Here is a 23,641-nt window from a genome sequence, read left to right as displayed (position 1 = left end):
AAGGGTCTCAGGATTGGAATGGGAAGGAGTTGGATATCACATCTCATGTTATAGGAAGGATCTCAGGTTTGGTATTAGAAGCATTGAGACATCACATCTCATGCTATAGGAAGGGTCTCAGGATTGGAATGGGAAGGAGTTGGATATCACATCTCATGCTATAGGAAGGGTATCAGGTTTGGTATAAGCATTGAGATATCACATCTCATGCTATAGGAAGGGTCTCAGGATTGGAATGGGAAGGAGTTGGATATCACATCTCATGCTATAGGAAGGGTCTCAGGTTTGGAACGGGAAGGAGTTGGATATCCCATCTCATTTTATAGGAAGAGTCTCAGGTTTGGTATAAGCATTGAGATATCACATCTCTGCAATCGGAAGTGTCTCAGGATTGGGATGGGAAGGAGTTGGATATCACATCTCATGCTATAGGAAGGGTCTCAGGTTTGGAACGGGAAGGAGTTGGATATCCCATCTCATGTTATAGGACGGGTCTCAGGTTTGGTATTAGAAGCATTGAGATATCACATCGCATGCTGTAGGAAGGGTCTCAGGATTGGAATGGGAAGGAGTTGGATATTACATTCTTGCTATAGGAAGGGTCTCATGTTTGGAATGGGAAGGAGTTGGATATCACATATGCTATGGGAAGGGTCTCAGGTTTGGAACGGGAAGGAGTTGGATATCACATCTCATGCTATAGGAAGGGTCTCAGGTTTGGTATAAGCATTGAGATATCACATCTCTGCTATCGGAAGTGTCTCAGGATTGGAATGGGAAGGAGTTGGATATCCCATCTCATGTTATAGGACGGGTCTCAGGTTTGTTATTAGAATCATTGAGATATCATATTGCATGCTGTAGGAAGGGTCTAAGGATTGGAATGGGAAGGACTTGGATATCACATCTCATGCTATAGGTAGGCTCTCAGGTTTGGAAAGGGAAGGAGTTGGATATCACATTTCATGTTAGAGGAAGGATCTCAGGTTTGGTATTAGAGGCATTGAGATATCACATCTCATGCTATAGGAAGGGTCTCAGGATTGGAATGGGAAGGAGTTGGATATCACATCTCATGCTATAGAAAGGGTCTCAGGTTTGGTATAAGCATTGAGATATCACATCTCATGCTATAGGAAGAGTCTCAGGATTGGAATGGGAAGGAGTTGGAGATCACATCTGATGTTATAGGAAGGATCTCAGGTTTGGTATTAGAAGCATTGAGATATCACATCCCTGCTAACGGAAGGGTCTCAGGATTGGAATGGGAAGGAGTTGGATATCCCATCTCATGTTATAGGAAGAGTCTCAGGTTTGGTATTGGAAGCATTGAGATATCACATCTCATGCTATAGGAAGTGTCTCAGGATTGGAATGGGAAGGAGTTTGATATCACATCTCATGCCATGTATGGGTCTCAGGTTTTGTAGAAGCATTGGGATATCACATCTCATGCTATCGGAAGGGTATCAGGATTGGATTTGGAAGGAGTTGGATATCCCATCTCATGCTATAGGAAGGGTCTCAGGTTGGAATGGGAAGGAGTTGGATATCACATCTCATGTTATAGGAAGGGTCTCAGGATTGGAATGGGAAGGACTTGGATATCACATCTCATGCTATAGGAAGGCTCTCAGGTTTGGAAGGGGAAGGAGTTGGATATCACATTTCATGTTAGAGGTAGGATCTCAGGTTTGGTAAAGAGGCATTGAGATATCACATCTCATGCTATAGGAAGGGTCTCAGGATTGGAATGGGAAGGAGTTGGATATCACATCTCATGTTATAGGATAGATCTCAGGTTTGGTATTAGAAGCATTGAGACATCCCATCTCATGTTATAGGAAAAGTCTCAGGTTTGGTATAAGCATTGAGATATCACATCTCTGCAATCGGAAGTGTCTCAGGATTGGGATGGGAAGGAGTTGGATATCACATCTCATGCTATAGGAAGGGTCTCAGGTTTGGTATAAGCATTGAGATATCACATCTCATGCTATAGGAAGGGTCTCAGGATTGGAATGGGAAGGAGTTGTATATGACATTTCATGCCGTAGGAAGGGTCTCAGGTTTGATATAAGCTTTGAGAAATCACATCTCTGCTATCGGAAGGGTCTCATGCTTGGAATGGGAAGGAGTTGGATATCCCATCTCATGTTATAGGAAGAGTCTCAGGTTTGGTATTAGAAGCATTGAGATATCACATCTCATGCTATAGGAAGTGTCTCAGGATTGGAATGGGAAGGACTTGGATATCACATCTCATGCTATAGGGAGGGTCTCAAGTTTGATATTAGAAGCATTGAGATATCACATCTCATGCTATAGGAAGGGTCTCAGGATTGGAATGGGAAGGAGTTGGATATCACATCTCATGCTATAGGAAGGGTCTCAGGTTTGGTATAAGCAGTGAGATATCACATCTCATGCTATAGGAAGGGTCTCAGGATTGGAATGGGAAGGAGTTGGATATCACATCTCATGTTATAGGAAGGATCTCAGGTTTGGTATAAGCATTGAGATATCACATCTCTGCTATCGGAAGGGTCTCAGGATTGGAATGGGAAGGAGTTGGAGATTCCCATCTCATGTTATAGGAAGGGTCTCAGGATTGGAATGGGAAGGAGTTGGATATCACATCACATGCTATAGGAAGGGTCTCAGGTTTGGAACGGGAAGGATTTGGATATCACATCTCATGTTATAGGAAGAGTCTCAGGTTTGGTATAAGCATTGAGATATCACATCTCTGCTATCGGAGGTGTCTCAGGTTTGGAACGGGAAGGAGTTGGATATCCCATCTCATGTTATAGGACGGGTCTCAGGTTTGATATTAGAAGCATTGAGATATCACATCGCATGCTGTAGGAAGGGTCTCAGGTTTGGAATGGGAAGGATTTGGATATCACATTTCATGTCATAGGAAGGATCTCAGGTTTGGTATTAGAAGCATTGATATATCACATCTCTTGCTATAAGAAGGGTCTCATGTTTGGAATGGGAAGGAGTTGGATATCACATATGCTATAGAAAGTGTCTCAGGTTTGGAACGGGAATGAGTTGGATATCACATCTCATGTTATAGGAAGGGTCTCAGGTTTGGTATAAGCATTGAGATATCACATCTCTGCTATTGGAAGTGGCTCAGGATTGGAATGGGAAGGAGTTGGATATCCCATCTCATGTTATAGGACGGGTCTCTGGTTTGGTATAAGCATGAGATATCACATCTCATGCTATAGGAAGGGTCTCAGGATTGGAATGGGAAGGATTTGGATATCACATCTCATGCTATAGGAAGGGTCTCAGGTTTGGTATACACATGGAGATATCACTTCTCATGCTATAGGAAGGGTCTCAGGATTGGAATGGGAAGAAATTGGATATCACATCTCATGCTATAGGAAGGGTCTCAGGTTTGGTATAAGCATGGAGATATCACTTCTCATGCTATAGGAAGGGTCTCAGGATTAGAATGGGAAGGAGTTGGATATCACATCTCATGTTATAGGAAGGATCTCAGGTTTGGTATTATAAGCATTGAGATATCACATCTCATGCTATCGGAAGGGTCTCAGGATTGGAATGGGAAGGAGTTGGATATCTCATCTCATGCTATAGGAAGGGTCTCAGGTTTGGAACGGGAAGGAGTTGGATATCACACCTCATGTTATAGGAAGAGTCTCAGGTTTGGTATAAGCATTGAGATATCACATCTCTGCTATCGGAGGTGTCTCAAGATTGGATGGGAAGGAATTGGATATCACATCTCATGCTATAGGAAGAGTATCAGGTTTGGAACGGGAAGGAGTTGGATATCCCATCTCATGTTATAGGACGGGTCTCAGGTTTGATATTAGAAGCATTGAGATATCACATCGCATGCTGTAGGAAGGGTCTCAGATTTGGAATGGGAAGGATTTGGATATCACATTTCATGTCATAGGAAGGATCTCAGGTTTGGTATTAGAAGCATTGATATATCACATCTCATGCTATAGGAATGGTCTCAGGATTGGAATGGGTAGGAGTTGGATATTACATTCTTGATATAGGAAGGGTCTCATGTTTGGAATGGGAAGGAGTTGGATATCACATATGCTATAGGAAGTGTGTCAGGTTTGGAATGGGAATGAGTTGGATATCACATCTCATGTTATAGGAAGGGTCTCAGGTTTGGTATAAGCATTGAGATATCACATCTCTGCTATCGGAAGTAGCTCAGGATTGGAATGGGAAGGAGTTGGATATCCCATCTCATGTTATAGGACGGGTCTCTGGTTTGGTATAAGCATTGAGATATCACATCTCATGCTATAGGAAGAGTCTCAGGATTGGAATGGGAAGGATTTGGATATCACATCTCATGCTATAGGAAGGGTCTCAGGTTTGGTATACGCATGGAGATATCACTTCTCATGCTGTAGGAAGGGTCTCAGGATTGGAATGGGAAGGAGTTGGATATCACATCTCATGTTATAGGAAGGATCTCAGGTTTGGTATTAGAAGCATTGAGATATCACATCTCATGCTATCAGAAGGGTCTCAGGATTGGAATGGGAAGGAGTTGGATATCACATCTCATGCAAAAGGGAGGGTCTCAGGTTTGGAAGGGGAAGGATTTGGATATCACATCTCATGTTATCGGAAGGATCTCAGGTTTGGTATTAGAAGTATTGAGATATCATATCTCATGCTATAGGAAGGGTCTCAGGACTGGAATGGGAAGCAGTTGGATATCACATCTCATGCTAAAGGAAGGGTCTCAGGTTTGGTAGAAGCATTGAGATATCACATCTCATGCTACAGGAAGGGTCTCAGGATTGGAATGGGAAGGACTTAGATATCACATATCATGCTATAGGGAGGGTCTCAGTTTTGATATTAGAAGCTTTGAGATATCACATTTCATGCTATCGGAAGTGTCTCAGGATTGGAATGGGAAGGAGCTGGATATCACATCTCATGCTGAAGGAAGGGTCTCAGGTTTGGAACGGGAAGGAGTTGGATATCACATCTCATGTTATAGGAAGGGTCTCAGGTGTGGTATAAGCATTCAGATATCACATCTCTGCTATCGGAAGTGTCTCAGGATTGGAATGGGAAGGAGTTGGATATCCCATCTCATGCTATAGATAGGCTCTCAGGTTTGGAAAGGGAAGGAGTTGGATATCACATCTCATGCTATAGGAAGGGTCTCAGGATTGGAATGGGAAGTAGTTGGATATCACATCTCATGCTATAGGAAGGGTCTCAGGTTTGGTATAAGCATTGAGATATCACATCTCATGCTATAGGACAGGTCTCAGGATTGGAATGGAAGGAGTTGGATATCACATCTCATGCTATAGGAAGGGTCTCAGGATTGGAATTAGAAGCATTGAGATATCACATCTCATGCTATAGGAAGGGTCTCAGGATTGGAATGGGAAGGACTTGGATATCACATCTCATGCTATAGATAGGCTCTCTGGTTTGGAAAGGGAAGGAGTTGGATATCACATCTCATACTATAGGAAGGGTCTCAGGATTGGAATGGGAAGTAGTTGGATATCACATCTCATGCTATAGGAAGGGTGTCAGGTTTGGTATAAGCATTGAGATATCACATCTCATGCTATAGGACGGGTCTCAGGATTGGAATGGGAAGGAGTTGTATATGACATCTCATGCCGTAGGAAGGGTCTCAGGTTTGGTATAAGCATTGAGATATCACTTCTCATGCTATAGGAAGTGTCTCAGGATTGGAATGGGAAGGAGTTGGATATCACATCTCATGTTATAGGAAGGATCTCAGGTTTGGTATTAGAAGCATTGAGACATCACATCTCATGCTATAGGAAGGGTCTCAGGATTGGAATGGGAAAGAGTTGGATATCACATCTCATGCTAAAGGGAGGGTCTCAGGTTTGGAAGGGGAAGGATTTAGATATTACATCTCGTGTTATAGGAATGATCTCAGGTTTGGTATTAGAAGCATTGAGATATCACATCTCATGCTATCGGAAGGATCTCAGGTTTGGTGTTAGAAGCATTGAGATATCATATCTCATGCTATAGGAAGGGTCTCAGGATTGGAATGGGAAGGAGTTGGATATCACATCTCATGCTATAGGAAGGGTCTCAGGATTGGAATGGGAAGGAGTTGTATATGACATCTCATGCCACAGGAAGGGTCTCAGGTTTGGTATAAGCATTGAGATATCACATCGCATGCTGTAGGAAGGGTCTCAGGATTGGAATGGGAAGGAGTTGGATATTACATTCTTGCTATAGGAAGGGTCTCATGTTTGGAATGGGAAGGAGTTGGATATCACATATGCTATAGGAAGGGTCTCAGGTTTGGAACGGGAAGGAGTTGGATATCACATCTCATGCTATAGGAAGGGTCTCAGGTTTGGTATAAGCATTGAGATATCACATCTCTGCTATCGGAAGTGTCTCAGGATTGGAATGGGAAGGAGTTGGATATCCCATCTCATGTTATAGGACGGGTCTCAGGTTTGTTATTAGAATCATTGAGATATCATATTGCATGCTGTAGGAAGGGTCTAAGGATTGGAATGGGAAGGACTTGGATATCACATCTCATGCTATAGGTAGGCTCTCAGGTTTGGAAAGGGAAGGAGTTGGATATCACATTTCATGTTAGAGGAAGGATCTCAGGTTTGGTATTAGAGGCATTGAGATATCACATCTCATGCTATAGGAAGGGTCTCAGGATTGGAATGGGAAGGAGTTGGATATCACATCTCATGCTATAGGAAGGGTCTCAGGTTTGGTATAAGCATTGAGATATCACATCTCATGCTATAGGAAGAGTCTCAGGATTGGAATGGGAAGGAGTTGGAGATCACATCTGATGTTATAGGAAGGATCTCAGGTTTGGTATTAGAAGCATTGAGATATCACATCCCTGCTAACGGAAGGGTCTCAGGATTGGAATGGGAAGGAGTTGGATATCCCATCTCATGTTATAGGAAGAGTCTCAGGTTTGGTATTGGAAGCATTGAGATATCACATCTCATGCTATAGGAAGTGTCTCAGGATTGGAATGGGAAGGAGTTTGATATCACATCTCATGCCATGTATGGGTCTCAGGTTTTGTAGAAGCATTGGGATATCACATCTCATGCTATCGGAAGGGTATCAGGATTGGATTTGGAAGGAGTTGGATATCCCATCTCATGCTATAGGAAGGGTCTCAGGTTGGAATGGGAAGGAGTTGGATATCACATCTCATGTTATAGGAAGGGTCTCAGGATTGGAATGGGAAGGACTTGGATATCACATCTCATGCTATAGGAAGGCTCTCAGGTTTGGAAGGGGAAGGAGTTGGATATCACATTTCATGTTAGAGGTAGGATCTCAGGTTTGGTAAAGAGGCATTGAGATATCACATCTCATGCTATAGGAAGGGTCTCAGGATTGGAATGGGAAGGAGTTGGATATCACATCTCATGTTATAGGATAGATCTCAGGTTTGGTATTAGAAGCATTGAGACATCCCATCTCATGTTATAGGAAAAGTCTCAGGTTTGGTATAAGCATTGAGATATCACATCTCTGCAATCGGAAGTGTCTCAGGATTGGGATGGGAAGGAGTTGGATATCACATCTCATGCTATAGGAAGGGTCTCAGGTTTGGTATAAGCATTGAGATATCACATCTCATGCTATAGGAAGGGTCTCAGGATTGGAATGGGAAGGAGTTGTATATGACATTTCATGCCGTAGGAAGGGTCTCAGGTTTGATATAAGCTTTGAGAAATCACATCTCTGCTATCGGAAGGGTCTCATGCTTGGAATGGGAAGGAGTTGGATATCCCATCTCATGTTATAGGAAGAGTCTCAGGTTTGGTATTAGAAGCATTGAGATATCACATCTCATGCTATAGGAAGTGTCTCAGGATTGGAATGGGAAGGACTTGGATATCACATCTCATGCTATAGGGAGGGTCTCAAGTTTGATATTAGAAGCATTGAGATATCACATCTCATGCTATAGGAAGGGTCTCAGGATTGGAATGGGAAGGAGTTGGATATCACATCTCATGCTATAGGAAGGGTCTCAGGTTTGGTATAAGCAGTGAGATATCACATCTCATGCTATAGGAAGGGTCTCAGGATTGGAATGGGAAGGAGTTGGATATCACATCTCATGTTATAGGAAGGATCTCAGGTTTGGTATAAGCATTGAGATATCACATCTCTGCTATCGGAAGGGTCTCAGGATTGGAATGGGAAGGAGTTGGAGATTCCCATCTCATGTTATAGGAAGGGTCTCAGGATTGGAATGGGAAGGAGTTGGATATCACATCACATGCTATAGGAAGGGTCTCAGGTTTGGAACGGGAAGGATTTGGATATCACATCTCATGTTATAGGAAGAGTCTCAGGTTTGGTATAAGCATTGAGATATCACATCTCTGCTATCGGAGGTGTCTCAGGTTTGGAACGGGAAGGAGTTGGATATCCCATCTCATGTTATAGGACGGGTCTCAGGTTTGATATTAGAAGCATTGAGATATCACATCGCATGCTGTAGGAAGGGTCTCAGGTTTGGAATGGGAAGGATTTGGATATCACATTTCATGTCATAGGAAGGATCTCAGGTTTGGTATTAGAAGCATTGATATATCACATCTCTTGCTATAAGAAGGGTCTCATGTTTGGAATGGGAAGGAGTTGGATATCACATATGCTATAGAAAGTGTCTCAGGTTTGGAACGGGAATGAGTTGGATATCACATCTCATGTTATAGGAAGGGTCTCAGGTTTGGTATAAGCATTGAGATATCACATCTCTGCTATTGGAAGTGGCTCAGGATTGGAATGGGAAGGAGTTGGATATCCCATCTCATGTTATAGGACGGGTCTCTGGTTTGGTATAAGCATGAGATATCACATCTCATGCTATAGGAAGGGTCTCAGGATTGGAATGGGAAGGATTTGGATATCACATCTCATGCTATAGGAAGGGTCTCAGGTTTGGTATACACATGGAGATATCACTTCTCATGCTATAGGAAGGGTCTCAGGATTGGAATGGGAAGAAATTGGATATCACATCTCATGCTATAGGAAGGGTCTCAGGTTTGGTATAAGCATGGAGATATCACTTCTCATGCTATAGGAAGGGTCTCAGGATTAGAATGGGAAGGAGTTGGATATCACATCTCATGTTATAGGAAGGATCTCAGGTTTGGTATTAGAAGCATTGAGATATCACATCTCATGCTATCGGAAGGGTCTCAGGATTGGAATGGGAAGGAGTTGGATATCTCATCTCATGCTATAGGAAGGGTCTCAGGTTTGGAACGGGAAGGAGTTGGATATCACACCTCATGTTATAGGAAGAGTCTCAGGTTTGGTATAAGCATTGAGATATCACATCTCTGCTATCGGAGGTGTCTCAAGATTGGATGGGAAGGAATTGGATATCACATCTCATGCTATAGGAAGAGTATCAGGTTTGGAACGGGAAGGAGTTGGATATCCCATCTCATGTTATAGGACGGGTCTCAGGTTTGATATTAGAAGCATTGAGATATCACATCGCATGCTGTAGGAAGGGTCTCAGATTTGGAATGGGAAGGATTTGGATATCACATTTCATGTCATAGGAAGGATCTCAGGTTTGGTATTAGAAGCATTGATATATCACATCTCATGCTATAGGAATGGTCTCAGGATTGGAATGGGTAGGAGTTGGATATTACATTCTTGATATAGGAAGGGTCTCATGTTTGGAATGGGAAGGAGTTGGATATCACATATGCTATAGGAAGTGTGTCAGGTTTGGAATGGGAATGAGTTGGATATCACATCTCATGTTATAGGAAGGGTCTCAGGTTTGGTATAAGCATTGAGATATCACATCTCTGCTATCGGAAGTAGCTCAGGATTGGAATGGGAAGGAGTTGGATATCCCATCTCATGTTATAGGACGGGTCTCTGGTTTGGTATAAGCATTGAGATATCACATCTCATGCTATAGGAAGAGTCTCAGGATTGGAATGGGAAGGATTTGGATATCACATCTCATGCTATAGGAAGGGTCTCAGGTTTGGTATACGCATGGAGATATCACTTCTCATGCTGTAGGAAGGGTCTCAGGATTGGAATGGGAAGGAGTTGGATATCACATCTCATGTTATAGGAAGGATCTCAGGTTTGGTATTAGAAGCATTGAGATATCACATCTCATGCTATCAGAAGGGTCTCAGGATTGGAATGGGAAGGAGTTGGATATCACATCTCATGCAAAAGGGAGGGTCTCAGGTTTGGAAGGGGAAGGATTTGGATATCACATCTCATGTTATCGGAAGGATCTCAGGTTTGGTATTAGAAGTATTGAGATATCATATCTCATGCTATAGGAAGGGTCTCAGGACTGGAATGGGAAGCAGTTGGATATCACATCTCATGCTAAAGGAAGGGTCTCAGGTTTGGTAGAAGCATTGAGATATCACATCTCATGCTACAGGAAGGGTCTCAGGATTGGAATGGGAAGGACTTAGATATCACATATCATGCTATAGGGAGGGTCTCAGTTTTGATATTAGAAGCTTTGAGATATCACATTTCATGCTATCGGAAGTGTCTCAGGATTGGAATGGGAAGGAGCTGGATATCACATCTCATGCTGAAGGAAGGGTCTCAGGTTTGGAACGGGAAGGAGTTGGATATCACATCTCATGTTATAGGAAGGGTCTCAGGTGTGGTATAAGCATTCAGATATCACATCTCTGCTATCGGAAGTGTCTCAGGATTGGAATGGGAAGGAGTTGGATATCCCATCTCATGCTATAGATAGGCTCTCAGGTTTGGAAAGGGAAGGAGTTGGATATCACATCTCATGCTATAGGAAGGGTCTCAGGATTGGAATGGGAAGTAGTTGGATATCACATCTCATGCTATAGGAAGGGTCTCAGGTTTGGTATAAGCATTGAGATATCACATCTCATGCTATAGGACAGGTCTCAGGATTGGAATGGAAGGAGTTGGATATCACATCTCATGCTATAGGAAGGGTCTCAGGATTGGAATTAGAAGCATTGAGATATCACATCTCATGCTATAGGAAGGGTCTCAGGATTGGAATGGGAAGGACTTGGATATCACATCTCATGCTATAGATAGGCTCTCTGGTTTGGAAAGGGAAGGAGTTGGATATCACATCTCATACTATAGGAAGGGTCTCAGGATTGGAATGGGAAGTAGTTGGATATCACATCTCATGCTATAGGAAGGGTGTCAGGTTTGGTATAAGCATTGAGATATCACATCTCATGCTATAGGACGGGTCTCAGGATTGGAATGGGAAGGAGTTGTATATGACATCTCATGCCGTAGGAAGGGTCTCAGGTTTGGTATAAGCATTGAGATATCACTTCTCATGCTATAGGAAGTGTCTCAGGATTGGAATGGGAAGGAGTTGGATATCACATCTCATGTTATAGGAAGGATCTCAGGTTTGGTATTAGAAGCATTGAGACATCACATCTCATGCTATAGGAAGGGTCTCAGGATTGGAATGGGAAAGAGTTGGATATCACATCTCATGCTAAAGGGAGGGTCTCAGGTTTGGAAGGGGAAGGATTTAGATATTACATCTCGTGTTATAAGAATGATCTCAGGTTTGGTATTAGAAGCATTGAGATATCACATCTCATGCTATCGGAAGGATCTCAGGTTTGGTGTTAGAAGCATTGAGATATCATATCTCATGCTATAGGAAGGGTCTCAGGATTGGAATGGGAAGGAGTTGGATATCACATCTCATGCTATAGGAAGGGTCTCAGGATTGGAATGGGAAGGAGTTGTATATGACATCTCATGCCACAGGAAGGGTCTCAGGTTTGGTATAAGCATTGAGATATCACATCTCATGCTATAGGAATGGTCTCAGGATTGGAATGGGTAGGAGTTGGATATTACATTCTTGCTATAGGAAGGGTCTCATGTTTGGAATGGGAAGGAGTTGGATATCACATATGCTATAGGAAGGGTCTCAGGATTGGAATGGGAAGGAGTTGAATATCACATCTCATGCTCTAGGAAGGGTCTCAGGTTTGGTATAAGCATGGAGATATCACTTCTCATGCTATAGGAAGGGTCTCAGGATTGGAATGGGAAGGAGTTGGATATCACATCTCATGTTATAGGAAGGATCTCAGGTTTGGTATTAGAAACATTGAGATATCACATCTCATGCTATCAGAAGGGTCTCAGGATTGGAATGGGAAGGAGTTGGATATCACATCTCATGCTAAAGGGAGAGTCTCAGGTTTGGAAGGGGAAGCATTTGGATATCACATCTCATGTTATCGGAAGGATCTCAGGTTTGGTATTAGATGTATTGAGATATCATATCTCATGCTATAGGAAGGGTCTCAGGACTGGAATGGGAAGGAGTTGGATATCACATCTCATGCTAAAGGAAGGGTCTCAGGTTTGGTAGAAGCATTGAGATATCACATCTCATGCTATAGGAAGGGTCTCAGGATTGGAATGGGAAGGACTTAGATATCACATATCATGCTATAGGGAGGGTCTCCGTTTTGATATTAGAAGCATTGAGATATCACATCTCATGCTATCGGAAGTGTCTCAGGATTGGAATGGGAAGGAGCTGGATATCACATCTCATGCTAAAGGAAGGGTCTCAGGTTTGGAACGGGAAGGAGTTGGATATCACATCTCATGTTATAGGAAGGGTCTCAGGTTTGGTATAAGCATTGAGATATGACATCTCTGCTATCGGAAGTGTCTCAGGAGTGGAATGGGATGGAGTTGGATATCCCATCTCATGTTATAGGACACGTCTCAGGTTTGTTATTAGAATCATTGAGATATCATATTGCATGCTGTAGGAAGGGTCTAAGGATTGGAATGGGAAGGACTTGGATATCACATCTCATGCTATAGATAGGCTCTCAGGTTTGGAACGGGAAGGAGTTGGATATCACATTTCATGTTAGAGGAAGGATCTCAGGTTTGGTATTAGAAGCATTGAGATATCACATCTCATGCTATAGGAAGGGTCTCAGGATTGGAATAGGAAGGACTTGGATATCACATCTCATGCTATAGATAGGCTCTCAGGTTTGGAAAGGGAAGGAGTTGGATATCACATCTCATGGTATAGGAAGGGTCTCAGGATTGGAATGGGAAGTAGTTGGATATCACATCTCATGCTATAGGAAGGGTCTCAGGTTTGGTATAAGCATTGAGATATCACATCTCATGCTATAGGACGTTTCTCAGGATTGGAATGGAAGGAGTTGGATATCACATCTCATGTTATAGGAAGGATCTCAGGTTTGGTATTAGAAGCATTGAGACATCACATCTCATGCTATAGGAAGGGTCTCAGGATTGGAATGGGAAGGAGTTGGATATCACATCTCATGCTATAGGAAGGGTCTCAGGTTTGGTATAAGCATTGAGATATCACATCTCATGCTATAGGAAGGGTCTCAGGATTGGAATGGGAAGGAGTTGGATATCACATCTCATGCTAAAGGGAGGGTCTCAGGTTTGGAAGGGGTAGGATTTGGATATCACATCTCATGTTATAGGAAGGATCACTGGTTTGATATTAGAAGCATTGAGATATCACTTCTCATGCTATCGGAAGGGTCTCAGGATTGGAATGGGAAGGAGTTGGATATCACATCTCATGCTATAGGAAGGGTCTCAGGTTTGGAACGGGAAGGAGTTGGATATCCCATCTCATGTTATAGGACGGGTCTCAGGTTTGGTATTAGAAGCATTGAGATATCACATTGCATGCTGTAGGAAGGATCTCAGGTTTGGAATGGGAAGGAATTGGATATCACATCTCATGTCATAGGAAGTATCTCAGGTTTGGTATTAGAAGCATTGAGATATCACATCTCATGCTATAGGAATGGTCTCAGGATTGGAATGGGTAGGAGTTGGATATTACATTCTTGCTATAGGAAGGGTCTCATGTTTGGAATGGGAAGGAGTTGGATATCACATATGCTATAGGAAGGGTCTCAGGTTTGGAACGGGAAGGAGTTGGATATCCCATCTCATGTTATAGGACGGGTCTCTGGTTTGGTATTAGAATCATTGAGATATCACATCGCATGCTGTAGGAAGCGTCTAAGGATTGGAATGGGATGGACTTGGATATCACATCTCATGCTATAGGTAGGCTCTCAGGTTTGGTATAAGCATTGAGATATCACATCTCATGCTATAGGAAGGGTCTCAGGATTGGAATGGGAAGGATTTGGATATCACATCTCATGCTATAGGAAGGGTCTCAGGTTTGGTATAAGCATGGAGATATCACTTCTCATGCTATAGGAAGTGTCTCAGGATTGGAATGGGAAGGAGTTGGATATCACATCTCATGTTATAGGAAGGATCTCAGGTTTGGTATTAGAAGCATTGAGACATCACATCTCATGCTATAGGAAGGGTCTCAGGATTGGTATAAGCATTGAGATATCACATCTCTGCTATCGGAAGGGTCTCAGGATTGGAATGGGAAGGAGTTGGATATCCCATCTCGTTATAGGAGGGGTCTCAGGTTTGGCATTAGAAGCATTGAGATATCACATCTCATGGTATAGGACGGGTCTCAGAATTGGAATGGGAAGGAGTTGGATATCACATCTCAAGCTATAGGAAGGGTCTCAGGATTGAAATGGGAAGGACTTGGATATCACATCTCATGTTATAGGACAGGTCTCAGGTTTGGTATTAGAAGCATTGAGATATCACATCTCATGCTATAGGAAGGGTCTCAGGATTGGAATGGGAAGGACTTGGATATCACATCTCATGTTATAGGAAGGGTCTCAGGTTTGGTATTAGAAGCATTGAGATATCACATCTCATGCTACAGGAAGGGTCTCAGAATTGGAATGGGAAGGAGTTGGATATCACATCTCAAGCTATAGGAAGGGTCTCAGGATTGGAATGGGAAGGAGTTTGATATCACATCTCATGCCATGTATGGGTCTCAGGTTTTTTAGAAGCATTGGGATATCACATCTCATGCTATCGGAAGGGTATCAGGATTGGATTTGGAAGGAGTTGGATATCCCATCTTATGCTATAGGAAGGGTCTCAGGTTGGAATGGGAAGGAGTTGGATATCACATCTCATGCTATAGGAAGGCTCTCAGGTTTGGAAGGGGAAGGAGTTGGATATCACATTTCATGTTAGAGGTAGGATCTCAGGTTTGGTATTAGAGGCATTGAGATATCACATCTTATGCTATCAGAAGGATCTCAGGATTGGAATGGGAAGGAGTTGGATATCACATCTCATACTAAAGGGAGGGTCTCAGGTTTGGAAGGGGAAGGATTTGGATATTACATCTCATGTTATGGGAAGGATCTCAGGTTTGGTATTAGAAGCTTTGAGATATCACATCTCATGCTATTGGGAGGATCTCAGGTTTGGTATTAGAGGCATTGAGATATCACATCTCATGCTATCAGAAGGGTCTCAGGATTGGAATGGGAAGGAGTCGGATATCACATCTCATGCTAAAGGGAGGGTCTCAGGTTTGGTATTAGAAGCATTGAGATATCACATCTCATGTTATAGGAAGGATCTCAGGTTTGGTATTCGAAAAATTGAGATATCACATCTCATGCTATCAGAAGGGTCTCAGGATTGGAATGGGAAGGAGTTGGATATCACATCTCATGCTAAAGGGAGAGTCTCAGGTTTGGAAGGGGAAGGATTTGGATATCACATCTCATGTTATCGGAAGGATCTCAGGTTTGGTATTAGAAGTATTGAGATATCATATCTCATGCTATAGGAAGGGTCTCAGGACTGGAATGGGAAGGAGTTGGATATCACATCTCATGCTAAAGGAAGGGTCTCAGGTTTGGTAGAAGCATTGAGATATTACCTCTCATGCTATAGGAAGGGTCTCAGGATTGGAATGGGAAGGACTTAGATATCACATATCATGCTCTAGAGAGGGTCTCAGTTTTGATATTAGAAGCATTGAGATATCACATCTCATGCTATCGGAAGTGTCTCAGGATTGGAATGGGAAGGAGCTGGATATCACATCTCATGCTATAGGAAGGGTCTCAGATTTGGTATAAGCAGTGAGATATCACATCTCATGCTATAGGAAGGGTCTCAGGATTGGAATGGGAAGGAGTTGGATATCACATCTCATGTTATAGGAAGGATCTCAGGTTTGGTATAAGCATTGAGATATCACATCTCTGCTATCGGAAGGGTCTCAGGATTGGAATGGGAAGGAGTTGGAGATTCCCATCTCATGTTATAGGAAGGGTCTCAGGATTGGAATGGGAAGGAGTTGGATATCACATCACATGCTATAGGAAGGGTCTCAGGTTTGGAACGGGAAGGATTTGGATATCACATCTCATGTTATAGGAAGAGTCTCAGGTTTGGTATAAGAATTGAGATATCACATCTCTGCTATCGGAGGTGTCTCAGGATTGGGATGGGAAGGAATTGGATATCACATCTCATGCTATAGGAAGGGTATCAGGTTTGGAACGGGAAGGAGTTGGATATCCCATCTCATGTTATAGGACGGGTCTCAGGTTTGATATTAGAAGCATTGAGATATCACATCGCATGCTGTAGGAAGGGTCTCAGGTTTGGAATGGGAAGGATTTGGATATCACATTTCATGTCATAGGATGGATCTCAGGTTTGGTATTAGAAGCATTGATATATCACATCTCTTGCTATAAGAAGGGTCTCATGTTTGGAATGGGAAGGAGTTGGATATCACATATGCTATAGAAAGTGTCTCAGGTTTGGAACGGGAATGAGTTGGATATCACATCTCATGTTATAGGAAGGGTCTCAGGTTTGGTATAAGCATTGAGATATCACATCTCTGCTATTGGAAGTGGCTCAGGATTGGAATGGGAAGGAGTTGGATATCCCATCTCATGTTATAGGACGGGTCTCTGGTTTGGTATAAGCATGAGATATCACATCTCATGCTATAGGAAGGGTCTCAGGATTGGAATGGGAAAGATTTGGATATCACATCTCATGCTATAGGAAGGGTCTCAGGTTTGGTATACACATGGAGATATCACTTCTCATGCTATAGGAAGGGTCTCAGGATTGGAATGGGAAGAAATTGGATATCACATCTCATGCTATAGGAAGGGTCTCAGGTTTGGTATAAGCATGGAGATATCACTTCTCATGCTATAGGAAGGGTCTCAGGATTAGAATGGGAAGGAGTTGGATATCACATCTCATGTTATAGGAAGGATCTCAGGTTTGGTATTAGAAGCATTGAGATATCACATCTCATGCTATCGGAACGGTCTCAGGATTGGAATGGGAAGGAGTTGGATATCTCATCTCATGCTATAGGAAGGGTCTCAGGTTTGGAACGGGAAGGAGTTGGATATCACATCTCATGTTATAGGAAGAGTCTCAGGTTTGGTATAAGCATTGAGATATCACATCTCTGCTATCGGAGGTGTCTCAGGATTGGGATGGGAAGGAATTGGATATCACATCTCATGCTATAGGAAGAGTATCAGGTTTGGAACGGGAAGGAGTTGGATATCCCATCTCATGTTATAGGACGGGTCTCAGGTTTGATATTAGAAGCATTGAGATATCACATCGCATGCTGTAGGAAGGGTCTCAGGTTTGGAATGGGAAGGATTTGGATATCACATTTCATGTCATAGGAAGGATCTCAGGTTTGGTATTAGAAGCATTGATATATCACATCTCATGCTATAGGAATGGTCTCAGGATTGGAATGGGTAGGAGTTGGATATTACATTCTTGATATAGGAAGGGACTCATGTTTGGAATGGGAAGGAGTTGGATATCACATATGCTATAGGAAGTGTGTCAGGTTTGGAATGGGAATGAGTTGGATATCACATCTCATGTTATAGGAAGGGTCTCAGGTTTGGTATAAGCATTGAGATATCACATCTCTGCTATCGGAAGTGGCTCAGGATTGGAATGGGAAGGAGTTGGATATCCCATCTCATGTTATAGGACGGGTCTCTGGTTTGGTATAAGCATTGAGATATCACATCTCATGCTATAGGAAGAGTCTCAGGATTGGAATGGGAAGGATTTGGATATCACATCTCATGCTATAGGAAGGGTCTTAGGTTTGGTATACGCATGGAGATATCACTTCTCATGCTGTAGGAAGGGTCTCAGGATTGGAATGGGAAGGAGTTGGATATCACATCTCATGTTATAGGAAGGATCTCAGGTTTGGTATTAGAAGCATTGAGATATCACATCTCATGCTATCAGAAGGGTCTCAGGATTGGAATGGGAAGGAGTTGGATATCACATCTCATGCTAAAGGGAGGGTCTCAGGTTTGGAAGGGGAAGGATTTGGATATCACATCTCATGTTATCGGAAGGATCTCAGGTTTGGTATTAGAAGTATTGAGATATCATATCTCATGCTATAGGAAGGGTCTCAGGACTGGAATGGGAAGCAGTTGGATATCACATCTCATGCTAAAGGAAGGGTCTCAGGTTTGGTAGAAGCATTGAGATATCACATCTCATGCTACAGGAAGGGTCTCAGGATTGGAATGGGAAGGACTTAGATATCACATATCATGCTATAGGGAGGGTCTCAGTTTTGATATTAGAAGCTTTGAGATATCACATTTCATGCTATCGGAAGTGTCTCAGGATTGGAATGGGAAGGAGCTGGATATCACATCTCATGCTGAAGGAAGGGTCTCAGGTTTGGAACGGGAAGGAGTTGGATATCACATCTCATGTTATAGGAAGGGTCTCAGGTGTGGTATAAGCATTCAGATATCACATCTCTGCTATCGGAAGTGTCTCAGGATTGGAATGGGAAGGAGTTGGATATCCCATCTCATGCTATAGATAGGCTCTCAGGTTTGGAAAGGGAAGGAGTTGGATATCACATCTCATGCTATAGGAAGGGTCTCAGGATTGGAATGGGAAGTAGTTGGATATCACATCTCATGCTATAGGAAGGGTCTCAGGTTTGGTATAAGCATTGAGATATCACATCTCATGCTATAGGACAGGTCTCAGGATTGGAATGGAAGGAGTTGGATATCACATCTCATGCTATAGGAAGGGTCTCAGGATTGGAATTAGAAGCATTGAGATATCACATCTCATGCTATAGGAAGGGTCTCAGGATTGGAATGGGAAGGACTTGGATATCACATCTCATGCTATAGATAGGCTCTCAGGTTTGGAAAGGGAAGGAGTTGGATATCACATCTCATACTATAGGAAGGGTCTCAGGATTGGAATGGGAAGTAGTTGGATATCACATCTCATGCTATAGGAAGGGTGTCAGGTTTGGTATAAGCATTGAGATATCACATCTCATGCTATAGGACGGGTCTCAGGATTGGAATGGGAAGGAGTTGTATATGACATCTCATGCCGTAGGAAGGGTCTCAGGTTTGGTATAAGCATTGAGATATCACTTCTCATGCTATAGGAAGTGTCTCAGGATTGGAATGGGAAGGAGTTGGATATCACATCTCATGTTATAGGAAGGATCTCAGGTTTGGTATTAGAAGCATTGAGACATCACATCTCATGCTATAGGAAGGGTCTCAGGATTGGAATGGGAAAGAGTTGGATATCACATCTCATGCTAAAGGGAGGGTCTCAGGTTTGGAAGGGGAAGGATTTAGATATTACATCTCGTGTTATAGGAATGATCTCAGGTTTGGTATTAGAAGCATTGAGATATCACATCTCATGCTATCGGAAGGATCTCAGGTTTGGTGTTAGAAGCATTGAGATATCATATCTCATGCTATAGGAAGGGTCTCAGGATTGGAATGGGAAGGAGTTGGATATCACATCTCATGCTATAGGAAGGGTCTCAGGATTGGAATGGGAAGGAGTTGTATATGACATCTCATGCCACAGGAAGGGTCTCAGGTTTGGTATAAGCATTGAGATATCACATCTCATGCTATAGGAATGGTCTCAGGATTGGAATGGGTAGGAGTTGGATATTACATTCTTGCTATAGGAAGGGTCTCATGTTTGGAATGGGAAGGAGTTGGATATCACATATGCTATAGGAAGGGTCTCAGGATTGGAATGGGAAGGAGTTGAATATCACATCTCAGGCTCTAGGAAGGGTCTCAGGTTTGGTATAAGCATGGAGATATCACTTCTCATGCTATAGGAAGGGTCTCAGGATTGGAATGGGAAGGAGTTGGATATCACATCTCATGTTATAGGAAGGATCTCAGGTTTGGTATTAGAAACATTGAGATATCACATCTCATGCTATCAGAAGGGTCTCAGGATTGGAATGGGAAGGAGTTGGATATCACATCTCATGCTAAAGGGAGAGTCTCAGGTTTGGAAGGGGAAGCATTTGGATATCACATCTCATGTTATCGGAAGGATCTCAGGTTTGGTATTAGATGTATTGAGATATCATATCTCATGCTATAGGAAGGGTCTCAGGACTGGAATGGGAAGGAGTTGGATATCACATCTCATGCTAAAGGAAGGGTCTCAGGTTTGGTAGAAGCATTGAGATATCACATCTCATGCTATAGGAAGGGTCTCAGGATTGGAATGGGAAGGACTTAGATATCACATATCATGCTATAGGGAGGGTCTCCGTTTTGATATTAGAAGCATTGAGATATCACATCTCATGCTATCGGAAGTGTCTCAGGATTGGAATGGGAAGGAGCTGGATATCACATCTCATGCTAAAGGAAGGGTCTCAGGTTTGGAACGGGAAGGAGTTGGATATCACATCTCATGTTATAGGAAGGGTCTCAGGTTTGGTATAAGCATTGAGATATGACATCTCTGCTATCGGAAGTGTCTCAGGAGTGGAATGGGATGGAGTTGGATATCCCATCTCATGTTATAGGACACGTCTCAGGTTTGTTATTAGAATCATTGAGATATCATATTGCATGCTGTAGGAAGGGTCTAAGGATTGGAATGGGAAGGACTTGGATATCACATCTCATGCTATAGATAGGCTCTCAGGTTTGGAACGGGAAGGAGTTGGATATCACATTTCATGTTAGAGGAAGGATCTCAGGTTTGGTATTAGAAGCATTGAGATATCACATCTCATGCTATAGGAAGGGTCTCAGGATTGGAATAGGAAGGACTTGGATATCACATCTCATGCTATAGATAGGCTCTCAGGTTTGGAAAGGGAAGGAGTTGGATATCACATCTCATGGTATAGGAAGGGTCTCAGGATTGGAATGGGAAGTAGTTGGATATCACATCTCATGCTATAGGAAGGGTCTCAGGTTTGGTATAAGCATTGAGATATCACATCTCATGCTATAGGACGTTTCTCAGGATTGGAATGGAAGGAGTTGGATATCACATCTCATGTTATAGGAAGGATCTCAGGTTTGGTATTAGAAGCATTGAGACATCACATCTCATGCTATAGGAAGGGTCTCAGGATTGGAATGGGAAGGAGTTGGATATCACATCTCATGCTATAGGAAGGGTCTCAGGTTTGGTATAAGCATTGAGATATCACATCTCATGCTATAGGAAGGGTCTCAGGATTGGAATGGGAAGGAGTTGGATATCACATCTCATGCTAAAGGGAGGGTCTCAGGTTTGGAAGGGGTAGGATTTGGATATCACATCTCATGTTATAGGAAGGATCACTGGTTTGATATTAGAAGCATTGAGATATCACTTCTCATGCTATCGGAAGGGTCTCAGGATTGGAATGGGAAGGAGTTGGATATCACATCTCATGCTATAGGAAGGGTCTCAGGTTTGGAACGGGAAGGAGTTGGATATCCCATCTCATGTTATAGGACGGGTCTCAGGTTTGGTATTAGAAGCATTGAGATATCACATCGCATGCTGTAGGAAGGATCTCAGGTTTGGAATGGGAAGGAATTGGATATCACATCTCATGTCATAGGAAGTATCTCAGGTTTGGTATTAGAAGCATTGAGATATCACATCTCATGCTATAGGAATGGTCTCAGGATTGGAATGGGTAGGAGTTGGATATTACATTCTTGCTATAGGAAGGGTCTCATGTTTGGAATGGGAAGGAGTTGGATATCACATATGCTATAGGAAGGGTCTCAGGTTTGGAACGGGAAGGAGTTGGATATCCCATCTCATGTTATAGGACGGGTCTCTGGTTTGGTATTAGAATCATTGAGATATCACATCGCATGCTGTAGGAAGCGTCTAAGGATTGGAATGGGATGGACTTGGATATCACATCTCATGCTATAGGTAGGCTCTCAGGTTTGGTATAAGCATTGAGATATCACATCTCATGCTATAGGAAGGGTCTCAGGATTGGAATGGGAAGGATTTGGATATCACATCTCATGCTATAGGAAGGGTCTCAGGTTTGGTATAAGCATGGAGATATCACTTCTCATGCTATAGGAAGTGTCTCAGGATTGGAATGGGAAGGAGTTGGATATCACATCTCATGTTATAGGAAGGATCTCAGGTTTGGTATTAGAAGCATTGAGACATCACATCTCATGCTATAGGAAGGGTCTCAGGATTGGTATAAGCATTGAGATATCACATCTCTGCTATCGGAAGGGTCTCAGGATTGGAATGGGAAGGAGTTGGATATCCCATCTCGTTATAGGAGGGGTCTCAGGTTTGGCATTAGAAGCATTGAGATATCACATCTCATGGTATAGGACGGGTCTCAGAATTGGAATGGGAAGGAGTTGTATATCACATCTCAAGCTATAGGAAGGGTCTCAGGATTGAAATGGGAAGGACTTGGATATCACATCTCATGTTATAGGACAGGTCTCAGGTTTGGTATTAGAAGCATTGAGATATCACATCTCATGCTATAGGAAGGGTCTCAGGATTGGAATGGGAAGGACTTGGATATCACATCTCATGTTATAGGAAGGGTCTCAGGTTTGGTATTAGAAGCATTGAGATATCACATCTCATGCTACAGGAAGGGTCTCAGAATTGGAATGGGAAGGAGTTGGATATCACATCTCAAGCTATAGGAAGGGTCTCAGGATTGGAATGGGAAGGAGTTTGATATCACATCTCATGCCATGTATGGGTCTCAGGTTTTGTAGAAGCATTGGGATATCACATCTCATGCTATCGGAAGGGTATCAGGATTGGATTTGGAAGGAGTTGGATATCCCATCTCATGCTATAGGAAGGGTCTCAGGTTGGAATGGGAAGGAGTTGGATATCACATCTCATGCTATAGGAAGGCTCTCAGGTTTGGAAGGGGAAGGAGTTGGATATCACATTTCATGTTAGAGGTAGGATCTCAGGTTTGGTATTAGAGGCATTGAGATATCACATCTTATGCTATCAGAAGGATCTCAGGATTGGAATGGGAAGGAGTTGGATATCACATCTCATACTAAAGGGAGGGTCTCAGGTTTGGAAGGGGAAGGATTTGGATATTACATCTCATGTTATGGGAAGGATCTCAGGTTTGGTATTAGAAGCTTTGAGATATCACATCTCATGCTATTGGGAGGATCTCAGGTTTGGTATTAGAGGCATTGAGATATCACATCTCATGCTATCAGAAGGGTCTCAGGATTGGAATGGGAAGGAGTCGGATATCACATCTCATGCTAAAGGGAGGGTCTCA

Source organism: Ambystoma mexicanum, chromosome 11 (genome assembly GCF_040938575.1).
Source record: "Ambystoma mexicanum isolate Mex_15411 chromosome 11, UKY_AmexF1_1, whole genome shotgun sequence".
Lineage (NCBI taxonomy): Eukaryota > Metazoa > Chordata > Amphibia > Caudata > Ambystomatidae > Ambystoma > Ambystoma mexicanum.
The sequence above is the reverse complement of the archived record's forward strand: the minus strand, read 5'-3'. Positions refer to the sequence as shown.